Source organism: Thermobia domestica, chromosome 6, assembly GCF_964235325.1.
Source record: "Thermobia domestica chromosome 6, izTheDome1.hap1.1, whole genome shotgun sequence".
In the NCBI taxonomy this organism is placed as follows: Eukaryota; Metazoa; Arthropoda; class Insecta; order Zygentoma; family Lepismatidae; genus Thermobia; species Thermobia domestica.
In genome coordinates, this window is record NC_137459.1 from 128,002,412 (window position 1) to 128,017,526 (window position 15,115).

At 35.0% G+C, this 15,115-nt stretch overlaps 1 long non-coding RNA gene across 1 annotated transcript in view; it reads left to right on the plus strand.

Annotated features, from left to right (window-relative positions):
- Nucleotides 1-15,115, plus strand: part of LOC145688197 (uncharacterized) — a gene marked incomplete in the record, with an annotated part of 281,034 nt that overhangs the window by 122,647 nt on the left and 143,272 nt on the right.

Sequence of the window (15,115 nt, forward strand, 5' to 3'; positions counted from 1 at the left end):
TTTACAATTTACGCCAAAAATTAGTTTGATTATCTATAGCACCGTGGAACAACCTGAATAATACTTGTTTAAGTGATGCCTAAACAAAATGGAAATTATTAAATAATTTTTCACTATTGTTGTTAGCGTTAGAAATATGCGTTATTAGGAATGTTAAGGTTGATGCCCCATTTTCCTTAAGTTTGTGGAGGCATAAATAATCACTATTCAAATCTGTGTGCGTAGGCTTCCAAGAACCTAGTGACTATTACTTAAGATCAATGTAAGAATTCCGGAAACATACGTTTCCACTCTCAGCTATAGGTCCTGTCTCATAAATCATAGTTTTGTTTCTCAAAAGGAACGCTTAGCTCATAAGAAACAAGGAAGTGTTACACTTATAATTCAAATGAATAATTATAAATACCAATAGGCACATAATAGTCAATTGTCAAGTCATGTAGAGTATGTTTAAGGCGGAGTAAGCTCATGAAGAGTTAAGTAAATTTGATCTCTGCTAGATTTTTGGAATTTCACGAACATTTTGGAGCTTTCCCCTGGATATACTGTTGCAACTGTGTCTTCCGCATGGGATACTAGAGTTTGATTCCCAGTAGAGTGCAAGTGATTCAGATAATACGTTAAATAGTCGGTCTACGTTTTGGTGCTGAAAATGAATGATCGAGTGAAATCTCATTTTCTGTAGAAACGATCGAAATTGAATACATGCTTAAATCTCAATGCATCATGAAAATACTATCGTGTCCCTATTTTACAAGTCCATAAATGAAAAACTATCTGAAATGCCCGTCCCTCGCACGGGGAGGATATTTTCAAAATATCTTAAAGCAAACAAATGAATGAAATAAATAACGAAGAGCAACGCCGTGGCGTTTCCCCTGTCACTATGAATAACGAAAAACAAGGTCTTTGGCGTTGCACGGGACAATACGAAGTAAATAAATAAATAACAAAGAGCAACACCAAGTGAATGAGCCACGAAAAGCAAAGGAAATTAAGAAATGAGTGAAGTAAATAGTGAATAGCAACCCCTTTGGCGTTTACCTTTTTATTCCCGGGACAAGTTTTCGGTGTTGCTACCCCTGATGAAAATAAAGAAATAAATAACGACGAGCAACGCCTTTCCGGGTCACCTGACAGGTTTTTTCTTGCCTAAACGTTTGCTTAAATGTCATCTGGAGTATCACCAATCATCTCAGTGACCGCGAAAACTATGAATTCGACACTAATATCGGTCTCTTTGGATTATTTTTACACGTTTTCCTTCCCTCCTCTAAGAATGGTAGGGGTATATTGTATTAACTTGTGTTTAAATGTTGTCAGGAGAGCCAGTAATCATTTTAGTTCTATCCTACTAAACTTGCGCTAATAGTGAACATCGATCATAGTGTTTTATGTAGATGACCGTGTATAACCAAAATGCAACATTTGTGGCATACAGGCAAGGCGTTCTGATGAAATTTGTATGCATTTTGACCACTTCTTAACCCCCCTCCCTAAGCCCATAATCGAAAGAACTGCTTCGTACGCGATTATAACTGGTAAAGATCTATCTGTGTACAAAACTTGGTGGCTCTAGGTGACTCCTTTCTATGCGAAGAGCGTGGCACATACACATTTTATTGTTGTATAAATATGCGATGAATGAAGCTAGTCAACTTTTGTATCAATACTTTTTTTTATTATTCAGTTTCAAGTCACATGGTTAATTATGTGCCTTATCTTAATGGATATATAACCAAACGTTTTTTCTAGAATTGATTGAGAAATTCAAATAGAAGAAATAATTTGAGAAGTGTTGGCAACATAACTTATTTTCCACTTTATATATTAGCTTAAATTATTTGTGCTAGGTAAAAATTGAAAAGAAAAGTGTAATGATTCTGTATGAGTGTGTGTGTGTGTGTGGAGGGGTGACATGTATAGTTATTCATATATACTGGTTATATGATGGTGCATTGGCAAATTCGTTGTTACTTTTCCTGTAATATTTGTATCTCATGCCAGAATTTGAAGAATGCCTTCAAAGTGAAAATCACTAGAGGTCCCATACAGGGGTTCATTTTGCGAGAGTAGTCCAATACTGACTCGCCGCCACTGCCGATGTGATCTCCCTCTTGTAGAACTCTGCAGCTCCTACCAGCCACGAGGGAGCTGTGCTGTGTAAGAGGTGAGATGAATGAAAAGCATAAAAAACTATATTTTTAATAGAAACCTCTGACGCATAGTTCGAGAAAACTCATTGACATGAGTTCGAATGTACTGAAATTTCATTCCATCCTGAAGTTCTCCTCAGTCCAACAGTTCACAAAGACCCTCCTCTCCCTCATTCTGTATTTTCAATAGTAAATTTGCTTCCAGCTTACTGTCCTTTCATGTGCAATTTAAAATATTCAACGAATATCCTTCTAACTTAAAATACAAAGATGAGCAATTAAAGTATTTCGAAATCTGAACGTCCCGTGTTTACATACTCTAGTAGTGTTTTATGTAAAGGTTTAGCGTGTCCTACCAAGTGAATTCTAGTATGGTACCTTTTAAATATTGGTAAGGCAATTTCCCACAAAAAAACTTTCATTGTATGTTCTCATAGTTAAAATATTCAGTGGCTGTATTCTGGAACTTTCCTAAATAAAGTATAAATAAATCAACGACAGAAAAGAGAATATTGCTCCGGAGTAGACCTATATAATTTAATTTCAGTATTTGAAAAATAGTAGCTGAAAAATATGTGAACAATTCATTTTATTTTGTTAGGTAATGTAGTTCACTAATTCAAAAACAGTGATACAATATGTGGGATGTATAAAATGGAACCATAACATTGATTTGAGTCATGCACATGCAAGTGACCCATGCCGATAGAGAAGCGAATGACTTACCGTGGCCATGGAGTCAGATGCACGTTGTTGTGACGCCAACGAGACCTTGGAACAGTCCACAGTAAGCTCAGCTGGTAGCTGCACTAGCGCAAGCTCCCGAGGTTTAGTCACTGCGACAAGTCTTGCTCATGACTGGTGTTTTACTGCTTATAATTAATGTTCGTGGGCTTAGTAATGACAACACGCCCACTCACTATCGTCCATACGCTTTAGTTATATTTATAACTTATCCGGAACGTGATCCCAAACTGTTTGGCATACTGGTACGAGGGTTTCCGAAACGAAAAATACGGGAAAGTAAGTATTCTTAAGAGAATTGTCATCCCTGAGTTCGTGTGTGAAATTCTCCTATGTATAGAGGTATTAGAAGTCAGTTCCATATTTGGCTGACTGAACGAATTTTGGTCCTTGCTTACATCCAATTACTTTTGATTTCCTTATGAGAGTTATTTTCATTGTAATGAGGAAAATGTGAAAATCAATCCAGCAGTAAATATAGTAATACGAAATAATTCGCGAACTTGTAAAAAATCAAAATATAAGTGATGTTAATGCACACAATTGACCATATTTTAACGACATAAAAGGTACGGACCACCACACTAAACTTTCTTGCTACACTTTCTTTAAATAAATCATGTTTATCTTGCAGCACTTACTTATTAAATATAAACAAAATTATGCCTTCCGGAAACTTTGTTCGAAGAAATATCACCCCAAAAAATAATTCGCCAACTTCGAATTTTTCACGACAAATGAAATATTCCGTATTTGCCAGGTTGTTAGTGAAATATTTATTTATGAAATAGCTATGAACGAAATCACTTGAGTCGTTTTTGAGAAAATCGTCAAAGAAAACTTCACAAAGACAATTAAATTTGCATTGTCCATTGCAAAGACAATCATGAAGAAAGATTAAATCTCCTAGGTCGTTTCTCCTCACACTCTCTCTCCTCCAAGATAAGTGGATTACAGGGCCATGCCAACAGCTCCGGTTAAAATATTCTTAAGGAATATTTTACTCTTCTATGGTTTTTCTTACCTTTATAAAAACATACGGCACAATATTTTTTTCCGTTAATACACAATAGTGCGTGTATCGCTGCCTTTCCGGCTTAAATCTGTGAAATCTATGAATTATTAAACGTTTCATTATTTGTTTCAAGTAATGAAACACCGAGCGACATTTTTATTTTTGCATATGTACAGGGAGGCTCAAAAGTAGATATACAGTTCCGTACTAATGAGCTCAGGCATTTTATATCACTTACTTATTATCCACACATATTTAACTTAGTTTCTCCATTGTTTGTTCTTAATTTCTTTTCACTTATGCCTTAAGCTCGGAACAGACGGAAGCAAATAAATGCATTATCTTAATAGATTAAAATGTCATACTTTATCAATGCTGGTCTGTATACCTACTTGTGGGCCAATCTGTATATAAAGCTATTACGTATTTGTAAATACAATCAATATCGGCTGTTTCATTTTAAAGTTATGTTTTGTTCAAAATTTCGTTTAGAAATTACCCTTCCTTTAAATTCTAGTTTTATTTTAAAATTATATTTTTTCTCTTCTTTTGCTGCGAGAAAATTAAGTCAATGTAGAGACATTTAACTATTGGTGTAGGATTGTTATGGTTAATTGCCATAATTAATTCAATTATTTGTAATTATCCATATTGGTTAGTCAAGTAAAGTGCATTTAAATCAATTTATGAAGGTATCCCTTTTCAAAGCTCATCGTTATTTGGTAGTAGTAAATAAACACAAGATGTGCACAAGGAAGTATAATATTAAAGTTTCTATGAAATTTTGGGTATCATAATTTATAAAAGAAATTTCTTTTCATGTTTAAATTGTTAACTTCTGACATGTTAATGTGATTCTTGTTCCTAATTTTAATGTAAAATTTCCTCTCAAACGAATAATCGCCTGATATTTGTATAATCATTTAGCATAACTTTAGTTACGGTGTTTTCTTTTATTTTCACTTTCATTTTTTAGCAACCATAGGAATGAAGAATAGAATGTATTGTTTGAAATTCACTCAAACAACTAATCCACGTTTTCAATAAATGCTGTAACAATTTTGGTAATATTTAATAACCCATTATGCATTTTTTTTTAAATAGTCTAGTTATCTGATGAAGTTCCGCCCATTTGTATGTACAGATACCTCATAGACACTTTGTTCAACTGATCGAACTTAACTACCATATAAGTCGTAACCGTATTGCACCTTGCATTTCAGTTTTTAAAAAATACCTGTTGACAGTCTAAAGCTTCTGTTTTCTTAAACGATGACTCTAAGGCTTGATTTTGTAATATTTCATCATTCCGTTGCCTCCGAAAAATCCAGGAAATATAAGTGTTCCTGAAACATACATAACACAGTGTGTATGTTTTGAATAGTTTAGTTTCAATCTAATAACTAGTCACAATTACTGAGAAATTTGTGAAAATTCTTAGCTTTAATTTTCTGTCTCACAATAAAATAATAATAATAATAATAATAATAATAATAATAATAATAGTAATAATAATAATAATAATAATAATAATAATAATAATAATAATAATAATAATAATAATATTGTCCAGCGTTGCGATAGTGAGGCGTTTTGGTTTACAGATTTCAAAATGATAAGACTAACACAATATTAATCCCTACAAAAAAGTATAACTTGACGTCAATACAATCATAATTTGAGCAGTCCCTTGCGGCCGAGACTTCAGTATATCCTCTCACATATATTCTATATTATGTTAAGCATCTCTTATTCACATCGTTACCTGTGATATAAATTGATACAAATGATATACGTGGTGTAAAATAAGATCTTATTTAATTTACCCTCAAAATAAATTCTAATACAAATATATTGGAAAAATCTCAAAACAATATTGTTTCAAAATTGTACACTTATTTCGCAAAGGTAAAAATAGATGCTCATTATTAAATATGCAGTACATTACCAATTTAATTATATTATTGTGCGTGGTGTATATGTCTCACGTAGGAACATATCTGGAGACTCCTCTGGCAGATATTTCTTCTTACTTTTCGTGTTAATCATTCAATTGCGTGGTTGTTAGTTGCCTGTGAGTGACTGTAGCACCTGCAGCTAACATGGAAAGTCCACACATTTGTATAAATTGAAAACATACAGGCTTAATCAGGAGTTTGGTAATGACCTACCCCATGATCTGTCCAACAAATATTTGAATGCATGAAGGATTCGGTACTTTCAAGAATGTGACCATCTTCTGTAGTTACGTTGAATGGATTGCAGAGAATGCATGGATCTCTTTTAAGACTACGAAAGGAATGTAATGCGTGAAGACAGCGTGTCCTGGTTAAGTTGAATTAAGACATTTGGAAACTCACACGATCAGTGTTTGGCAAGCTCTTAGGTCTTGTCCGTACGACAGCTGTGGCAAGAGGCAACACGTAAAGTAAGAGGCGTCATGGCGACATCATTCAGTAAGAAAACATGGTCAAACGTTTTTTCAAAATATATTTTCGCTTTTGTATCAGATCGGAATAAACAGAGGAGCTTGTCCGAAATAGTTAATTTCAGCTGTTTAACTTTGTGTGTGTGTGAGAGAGGGAGGGTGAGAGAGAGAGAGAGAGAGAGAGAAACGGCAATGCTAGTACAATATTCTTACGTCAGTCATTTATGAATTAGTAGTGTCGTTAATGCTTACAATTATTACCCGTGGCGATGAAAGGACAGAGGTGAATCATTCAAGTAACCGTCCATGAAATTGTGCCAAACTGAAGTTACCTTCCTAAAACATCTCCCTGAAAATGTTGAAAGTAGTATTTCTATTTTTTTTTTTTTTCGAAAAGTGCTTTTAGCTCGTTAATTACACACTTGAGTTTTACTGTAATGTTTCCCCACACAATTTTTGATATTTGATGTAAGTTCTACCTCTTTTACTACAAATAATGATTATTCCTCATAATGTTGATTGATTTGGCTGGATAAATTACATTGTAATTTTCTTTCTCAAACATAACCACCATCGGAAATTATTTTCCAATCATGAATTGTCCTTTTCAATATCCTTTCGTGTTCCTTTTCCTTATTTATGCATTACATCTTTTTTTTATGGTGATACTAGCTGAAATGCACTTCTAGGTTTATATAAGAAATATTTCGTAATCATCTTCCCCTTGGAATATTTATTTCAACGAAAGCATAATAAAAAAAATACAGAAGATACTCTAATTTTGGCATGAACATTGAAAAACCCTATCCTCACAGATTACACCGTTAACCAAATTGATATGATTTTTTTTTTTTTTTTAAAGGAAAGCTTGAAGTTGGTACTATCTGTCTTTCAAAACTCATTTCAAATGGATCAGACGTTTTTCCGCCCCGGAAAATTATGAGTTTGACACAAATCTGTCATTTATGACATTTTATTTTTCACCTTCCCCACACCCATCTCTGCCGATGTGGATGCACTTAGACTTAAACGGCATTGAAAGCGTCACTATTCACTTCATTGACCCTGAAAACTATGGATTTGACACTAATATAAGCCATTTTACATTATTTTTACATGACACTCCTTTCAACTTCCACCCCTTGGAGCGTCTTTACTCCCACAGTTTTTTTTTTTTCGGTCAAATTAAAAGTCGTATGTCTAGTAAGTTTGGTTAAAATCACTCCAGATGTTCTGGAGATACGCTTGAATATAAATTATATTCATACGCCTACATCCGAGTATATATAGATGTGCGAGGAATGCCTAGGCGTTACTCCTGTAAATTTCTAATCCAGTTGACGTGCCTGTTTATGCCTAAATTTGGGAATAATTGCCATCGTGATTGTAACCTAATAGCTTAATGAACTCAAAATGGATTCGGACATTAATCTGTCATTTGAGACAAATTTTCACCAATTCTCACTCCCTCATGCGGATGGACTTTAAAGAATCGGGAGTGAAATTATTAACCTCAATGACATTGAGAACTATGGATTCGACACTAGTATTGGTCGTTTTCGATTATTTTTAATATCAGCTTCTTCCCACCACGGTGGGGGTGCTAATGGGTGCCAAATGTAGACTTAAATGGTATAGGAAATATCCCCAATCAATTTAGGGACCCCGGAAACTGTGAATTCGATACTAATATTGGTCTTTTTTTATTATTATTATTGTCATCATTCCCCTCAGATGTACTAATAAAAGGCTGAACTTAGATTAAAACAGCATCTGGGGGTCACTATTCATCTTAGCGACCCCGAGAACTATGGACGCTATATTATCGGTCGTTTTTGATCATTTTATATGTTACACCGTTCCACTTTCTTTAGGTGTGCTAGAGGATTTTACTCCTTTAAAGGTAATCGGAAATACCACCAATTAACTTAGAGACTTCGAAAGCTATGAATTCGACACTAACATAGATTATTTTCAATTATTTTCAATGTCAAAATTTTACCCCACCCCAGGGTGTTAACGGGGACTGAATTTGAACCTAAATGGCATCTGGAATGTCACTCTTTATCTAAATGACCCCGAAATCTATGAATACGACACTAATGTCGGCCCTTTTAAAAATCATTTTTATGTTTGTTCCTCCTACTCCTCCCTGGGAGTGCTAAGGGCGGGGGGCGCACTTAGGACTGAACTTGGACTTAAACGTCGTCGGGATTGTCACTATTTATCTAAACGACCTGGAACACTATGGATTCACACTAATATCGGCCCCTTTCGATCATCTTTATACTTCTCCCTCCCCTAGGAGTGCTAGGGGATCTTACCCAAACTGGGAGCCATGCACTTAAAGGGGACCAAGTCTGTCACCAATCAACTTATGGACACTTATAATTATGAGGTCGACACTAATATTTGTCGTTTTGATCATTTTCATGTGACTCGCCCTCCCACTTTCCCCAGGGTGTACTAGGGATCTTATCCCAATAGTACTCTTTTCGGGACGTAAGTGATAAGTGTACGATGTTTGGTTAAAATTGGTCCATAGACGATCAGACGTCAAACGTCTTATTTTGTATTGTTTTGTTCGTTGTATTTCTTCTATGTTCTGCATTTGTTATTATCATATGTTTGGTTTTGCTCACGTTTACCTGTAATCCCATTACCGTGGTTGCTTTTTCCAGTTCTATGTACATTTTTTTTCAGTTCGTTTTCTGTTCTTGCGATTATTGCAACATCATTGGCGTATGCACAGATTTGGCTGGTTTTGTACACTATAGTTCCTCGTTTGTCTATTTTCTGTATGGCTGCATGTAGGGCGATTACGAACAGTGTTGTTGATAATCCGTCTCCTTGTTTAACTCCTTTATCATATTGGAATTCTTCTCCTAATAACTGCTGCATGTTTACTTTTGCTGTTGTTTTGTTGAGTGTCATCTGTACAAGTCATGAGTTTTTTGGTATCCGCATGTTCTCAAGTGCCTCTGTGAGTCTGTTTCTGTCCACACTGTCGAAAGCCTGTTTGAAACATATAAATAATATATATATAGATCCGTGCCGTATACGTAACTTTTTTCTATTACCTGTCTCATGATAAACAGCTGGTCAATCGTACTGCGATTTTTTGCGAAATCCACTTTGATATTCTCTTATTTCCTTCTCTGCATACTCCTTGATTCTATTGTTGATTATGCCTGTTAATATTTTGTATGCTATATTTAAGAGCATGATTCCTCTGTAGTTTTTACAATCCATTCTATCTCCTTTTTTTATGCAGAGATGCTTCTTCTCTCTCTTTGTAGCATTTTTCTTCTTGCTTATTTTTTCTGGCTAATTATTTCGTGACATTCTTCATCAAACCATTTTGCTTTATTGTTTCCATTTTTCTTTTAGTCCAATCGTTTCCGTCGCAGCTTCTTTTATTACTGATAAAACCTCGTCCCGTTCCTCTTGTATCGATGAGTTTACTTTTTCTGTCATTTTTCACATTTACTTTCAATCGTGTCCTTGAATTTATCAGCTTCTTCTCTGATCTTTAGTTTCTCTGTATTCCATTTCTCATTTGTAACTATTTTCTGTTGCTGTTTTGCAAGTAAAAAGAAAAGCATTGTGAACAGATACGTAGGCAAAAGCAAGTTTATGCTTATAATGCGTGAGCTGCTCTTTTCTAATTGTATAAATACATTACAATAAATAAGTAAGCTAGAGAAAATTCGTGAGGTGTGGTCAGAGTTCGAAGTGGAAAAAGAGCAGAGGCGGTATGTTTTATTATTATTTTGACTCAACATACCGGTTATTTAAATATTGTCTTGATCATTGAAAAACCAGAGGCGGTATGTCCTCATTACTGAAAAACCAGAGACGGTATGCCATACCACCGCATACTGTCTCATTTCGTCTACTGGGTGTGGTATTCTGCTTCGAATTCATCAAACTTTTCTTGACGCTTTCTTCACATTTTAAGAGTATATTTTCTTCCTTTTTTCCCCACAAGACTATTATTTTTGGAATTTCGGAAGGAAAAAATCGTGAACATGAAGTGCGAGCGCAAATGGAGAAGGATATGAATGCCAAAATAAATGTATAACACAAAATTTGCATGAATCGGACTATCACGACAAAATTATAATGCCCAGATTCCGCGACTTGATTCTGTGTAATAAGTAATGGAACTAGAAGGAGTGAGAGTGCCATCATTATGATAAATGTTTTTTTGGTCTCTATTCTGATAGAATTTGCATAGCCTTTGGCTTTATCCTTATTTCTATGATTATTGTTTTCTTTCTCTCTCTCTCTCTCGAAAAAATCTGTTTGCCTGATTTCGTCTTATTTAGCAGGTAAACAAGCTGTAAGAAGATTTGCAATTCAAATTGGGTTTCATACTTTTTCCGTTTGCGGCGTAGAATGTACTCACGTTAACTATTCGGAAAATGTCTCGTATTTATTCGCAACAATATCTGATCAGGAAGCCTATCAATGAAGTTCTGACACTTCAATTACTATATTCGGTAGCGCTTATTAAGACCTTCCAATGATGTGATGCCTGAAATCCAATTAGTAACCTTGATAAAATAAGCACACTGCAAAATTCAAGAACGAAACTAATTTCATCAAACTCGATACTTTATTGAAATGTTTACGAAATTCAGTTATTTTACAAAGTCGTTCAGTTTACAAATTAGGCTGCAGAGTTTCCTCGTGACTGTATGGCTAGCGTAGTCGTCTTAATTGCAGAACACTCAGATTTGATTCTCTGTGAAACCTCAGTTGATTTGGTTCGTATCTCACGTTAAGCTCGGAGTTCATAATCTCAGTGCTGAAGGAACGTTAAATTCCATCCAACTCTGGGTTGCAAATTCTCTGTTTTGCAGATCAAGCATGAAACACTTAAAAGTGCATTTTATTTATTTATTTATTTATTTCATTATTATTATTTATTTATCGTGTCATGATCAAATTTAGTCAAGATTTTTGACACTAGAAATGCCCAAGGAACAGTTGATCACTTGATGACATCAAACGCAAACTTGGTCGACTCTGGGAAAATTTCTTCACTTGATCTATATTGGGTCTCCATTAGTGCCAGTGATCACATAGGTACACTTGCTTTACAATACTCATTCTCTCTTGTGTACCGGGGAGAGCACGGTGGCTTAGTGGTAGAGTGCTTACATCAGGTGCGTGGAGTCTGGTTCGATCCCCGGCCAAGTAAGTATGTGGTAGACAACATCGTGTTCATGGGTTTTCTCGGGTACTCCTGTTTCCTTCCACATTCTCACTCTAATGATCGTCTCCCTTAGCCTAAAGAGCATAATCATGGGGTGTTAAATTGAAAGATTTCATTTTATGTTTTTCTCGTGTGTACCAAAAGATGAACTCAATGTTTGTTACCAGTAAACTTTTCTAACATAACAATTATTATTAGCTACTTTAATTTAAATATACATTTGTTAAGTTTATTACTCACTTGCATTTCTTATTTTATATTATTTCGTTTGTATTTTTTATTTTTTGATTACTACTTATGATTGTTTTTACTTTATTTTATTCTTTTTTTTTACCATAACATTGGAGTTGAATATTCTGTGTCATTACAGTTACGTAAACTCTATCGAAACTATTCATTTTAATAATTTATCCGGCCGCTCTGTAGGTTTCTTAGTATGAGGACTAGTAGTGTGACTGTCTCAGATGTGATATGTTCTTAAATAATTAGGCCTCACGAAACAATAGTGATTTCATACGTTTGCTGTCTTCGATACACTAAGTCAAATTAAGTTTTTTTGGTATGTTATGATTGTATGGTTCTATTTGGTGAGGGTTAAAACATAAGTGACACGAAACTTGAATTGCATAGAATTTTCGTCTCAACAATTTTGTTGACTGAGTGAGTTTAATAACTGTTTATGTTAGTTTCTCCGCGTTACTGTTCTGAAGTTGGCAACAGGTATAACTCTTAAATATTTCTCAGCGAAGTGCAAAATGACCTTTAATACATAAGAAATAACATTCTTAAAAAATATATTTAATAACTACCATATTAAAGAAGTAATGTATTAGTAATTGGGATTTGTGATTCTTTTAAAACCAGAATGAAAGTGTTCTGTCACCATAAAATTCTTCCTTTTTATTGCATCAAATATTGATTTCCTGACACAGCATTGTTTATTTTAAAGTGATTTATGCTTCACATCTATACAGCATGATGTCCATGGCATGGGTCGTTGTGCTCTTTAAATAAATATGCAAGGAAAACTTTTTACGCTTTAAGACTGAATTTCATTTATTAATTTCAAGTATTGTTTTTAGGTCTGTGACCATCATTTGTTCTCCAAGTATACTCTTCGATATAAATCCGGTATAAATAGACACGTCAAATAATGAGAAGGATGAAAAAGAACGGTAATATGAGTTACGTTGGAATTTCGTGAAGTTAATATTGTGTGTATTGTAGAAAGAATAATCTTTATTGTTCATGCTATGAACAGTAAACTTCGGTTTCATGTCAATAGCAGATGGTTGTGCTTTGTTTCTGGCTCAATAAAATTGTTATTTCATATCAAGTTGAAATTGTAGCTTGTTTTTTTCTCCGTTTAGTGGCTTTAAACTCAAATATTCTGTTTTACTTGTGCTTCTGATAATAACTACACTTCTAACTCCATTTACTATTGAAAAAAAATCTATTTTATTGATTGTCCTTTGTGCAGGGCATGGGAAATACTTCACTAAATCTTACATGAATGCCAGTTGTGGTTATATGTTACTGTAATAAAACAAAATTACGGAATTTATATGTATTGTCAATATTGTACTTCACTCCCCTGCCCAACAAACATATCAGGCTTTTCCTTCACATTAGAAAGCTAGAAAGCTGTATATTCGTAGGGACTGATTAGCGTTTGCGGATGGGGCCTAAGGCGAGAGATCACGCGGGCACTTCGCGAGATGCATGGCATATTATGAAATGTAAAAGTCTACATTTGATAGTCAAAATACCGACAACCAAAAATAAATATAGAATTAGGTTGGTGCAATTGAAATGTCTTGTTTACGTTTGGTAGGAAATAATCCTCTGTAACGCCACTAATGGATGGAACGCGACCACTCGTATGACTTCACTCATTGCAAATGTTCAGAAAAGAGCATGTATAACCAATTAGACTCAAGGTAATATGTTGTTAAACTGGGCTGTGTGAAAGTTCAGCATGGAGAACACACGATCCAGTGATTTTTCTCTTGTAGGTTCAAACTGGGACATTCTATACAGCACATCTAGCATCAAAAACATCAACGGTGCATTTTGGCTTGAGTGGTGCACGAATGCACCATACTTCGTTGCGTTGAGATTTTTTTTTCGCCGGTGACACAATATTGAACAATGAACCCCGCGGTCGATTACAAATAGCATTTTGTGATATACTCAGGAACGCTCTAAAAGTTCACCTTTCGAAAAGTGTTCGTGCAATTACAGATAAGCTATGCATACATTTTTGAACTGTCGCTTTGTGGTTCTGCGCAGTCGGTAAGATGAAAAAAAAATGTATGAATGGGCAGTGTTGGTAGTTGGCACGAAGTGCTTTCAAAAAGGTCACACGACTATGAGAGTTAAAAATAGAAATAGCCTGTGCAAACATATAGGCCTATAGATTGTGTTATGACAATATTCGAGGGATGACATCAGTATGGTCTGGTAGTTAGAGTAAGATTGTGATGTATAACACCGTTAGTGTATTTGTTAAATACTTGAAAAGTAATTAATTGAGTTACTCTTAGGTTAAGCTTAAGAATAAATATATCAAATTATTAAAATACGTATTTTTTAGAGTGCAATAGGTACCATATGAGTTAATACCGACCAACAAAAATAGTTGTCTTAATGAGTGCAGCTCTGTGGGTATACGGAGTAACCGGGAAGATTTTACGCATAGAATTTTCGCTTCTGATGAAAAATGGATCTGCCACGACAATCGTAACGGTCAGAACGTGGTTGGTTCCTGATCTACATTGAAGTAGATTTCCAAAACCATACATTTCGTTGGTGGTATGCTGTGATGTTCCATCGTGTCTTTCTTCATCGAGGCGAAACCATCACTGTGGATCGTTATAGTGCAAAAGTGCATGATATGTACTACAACAAACTTGTTTTCAAACATCCCGCATTGATGAATATAAGTTATGTCTTCATTTTTCATGGCAATGCACGTCCACGTGTCGCTCAAAGAACAATGCAGACTCTCCATGAATTGCGGGGTAAAACTCTTCCTCACTTACCATGTTTTCCTGTCGTCTCTCCCACTGACTGCCATCTCTTCCGACATCTCGAGTGCTTCTTTGGCAGGAAAGAACTTCTTTGAATACGAGCGATGCAACGTGCGATTAAGGACTTCGTCGCTTCGGAAAATCCAGAATTTCTTCATCGTGGAATCCAAATGTTGGCTGAGGGATGGCAAAAGTATGTAGTGGCATTCAGAGACTACTTTAACTAGGGAGATATTCTTTCTTTTTCTTTTAAAAATGACATAGATTAGCAGAAATTTCAATCTCACCGACCCAATATTTGCATATGCACATGTTAAGAAATCATATTAGTCAAAGTGTGCGAGGGGACATAGGAGATTTAAAAAAAAAAAATACTCTTTGCACTGGATTGTTTCGACATAGAGAGTTCGTATATTTGACATCCGTAATTATTAAATTATGTAAGACTAGCTGTAAGCAACACCGTTGCCCGGTCATTATTTTTATACAACCTGAATAATGACCGTGTTCTGGTAT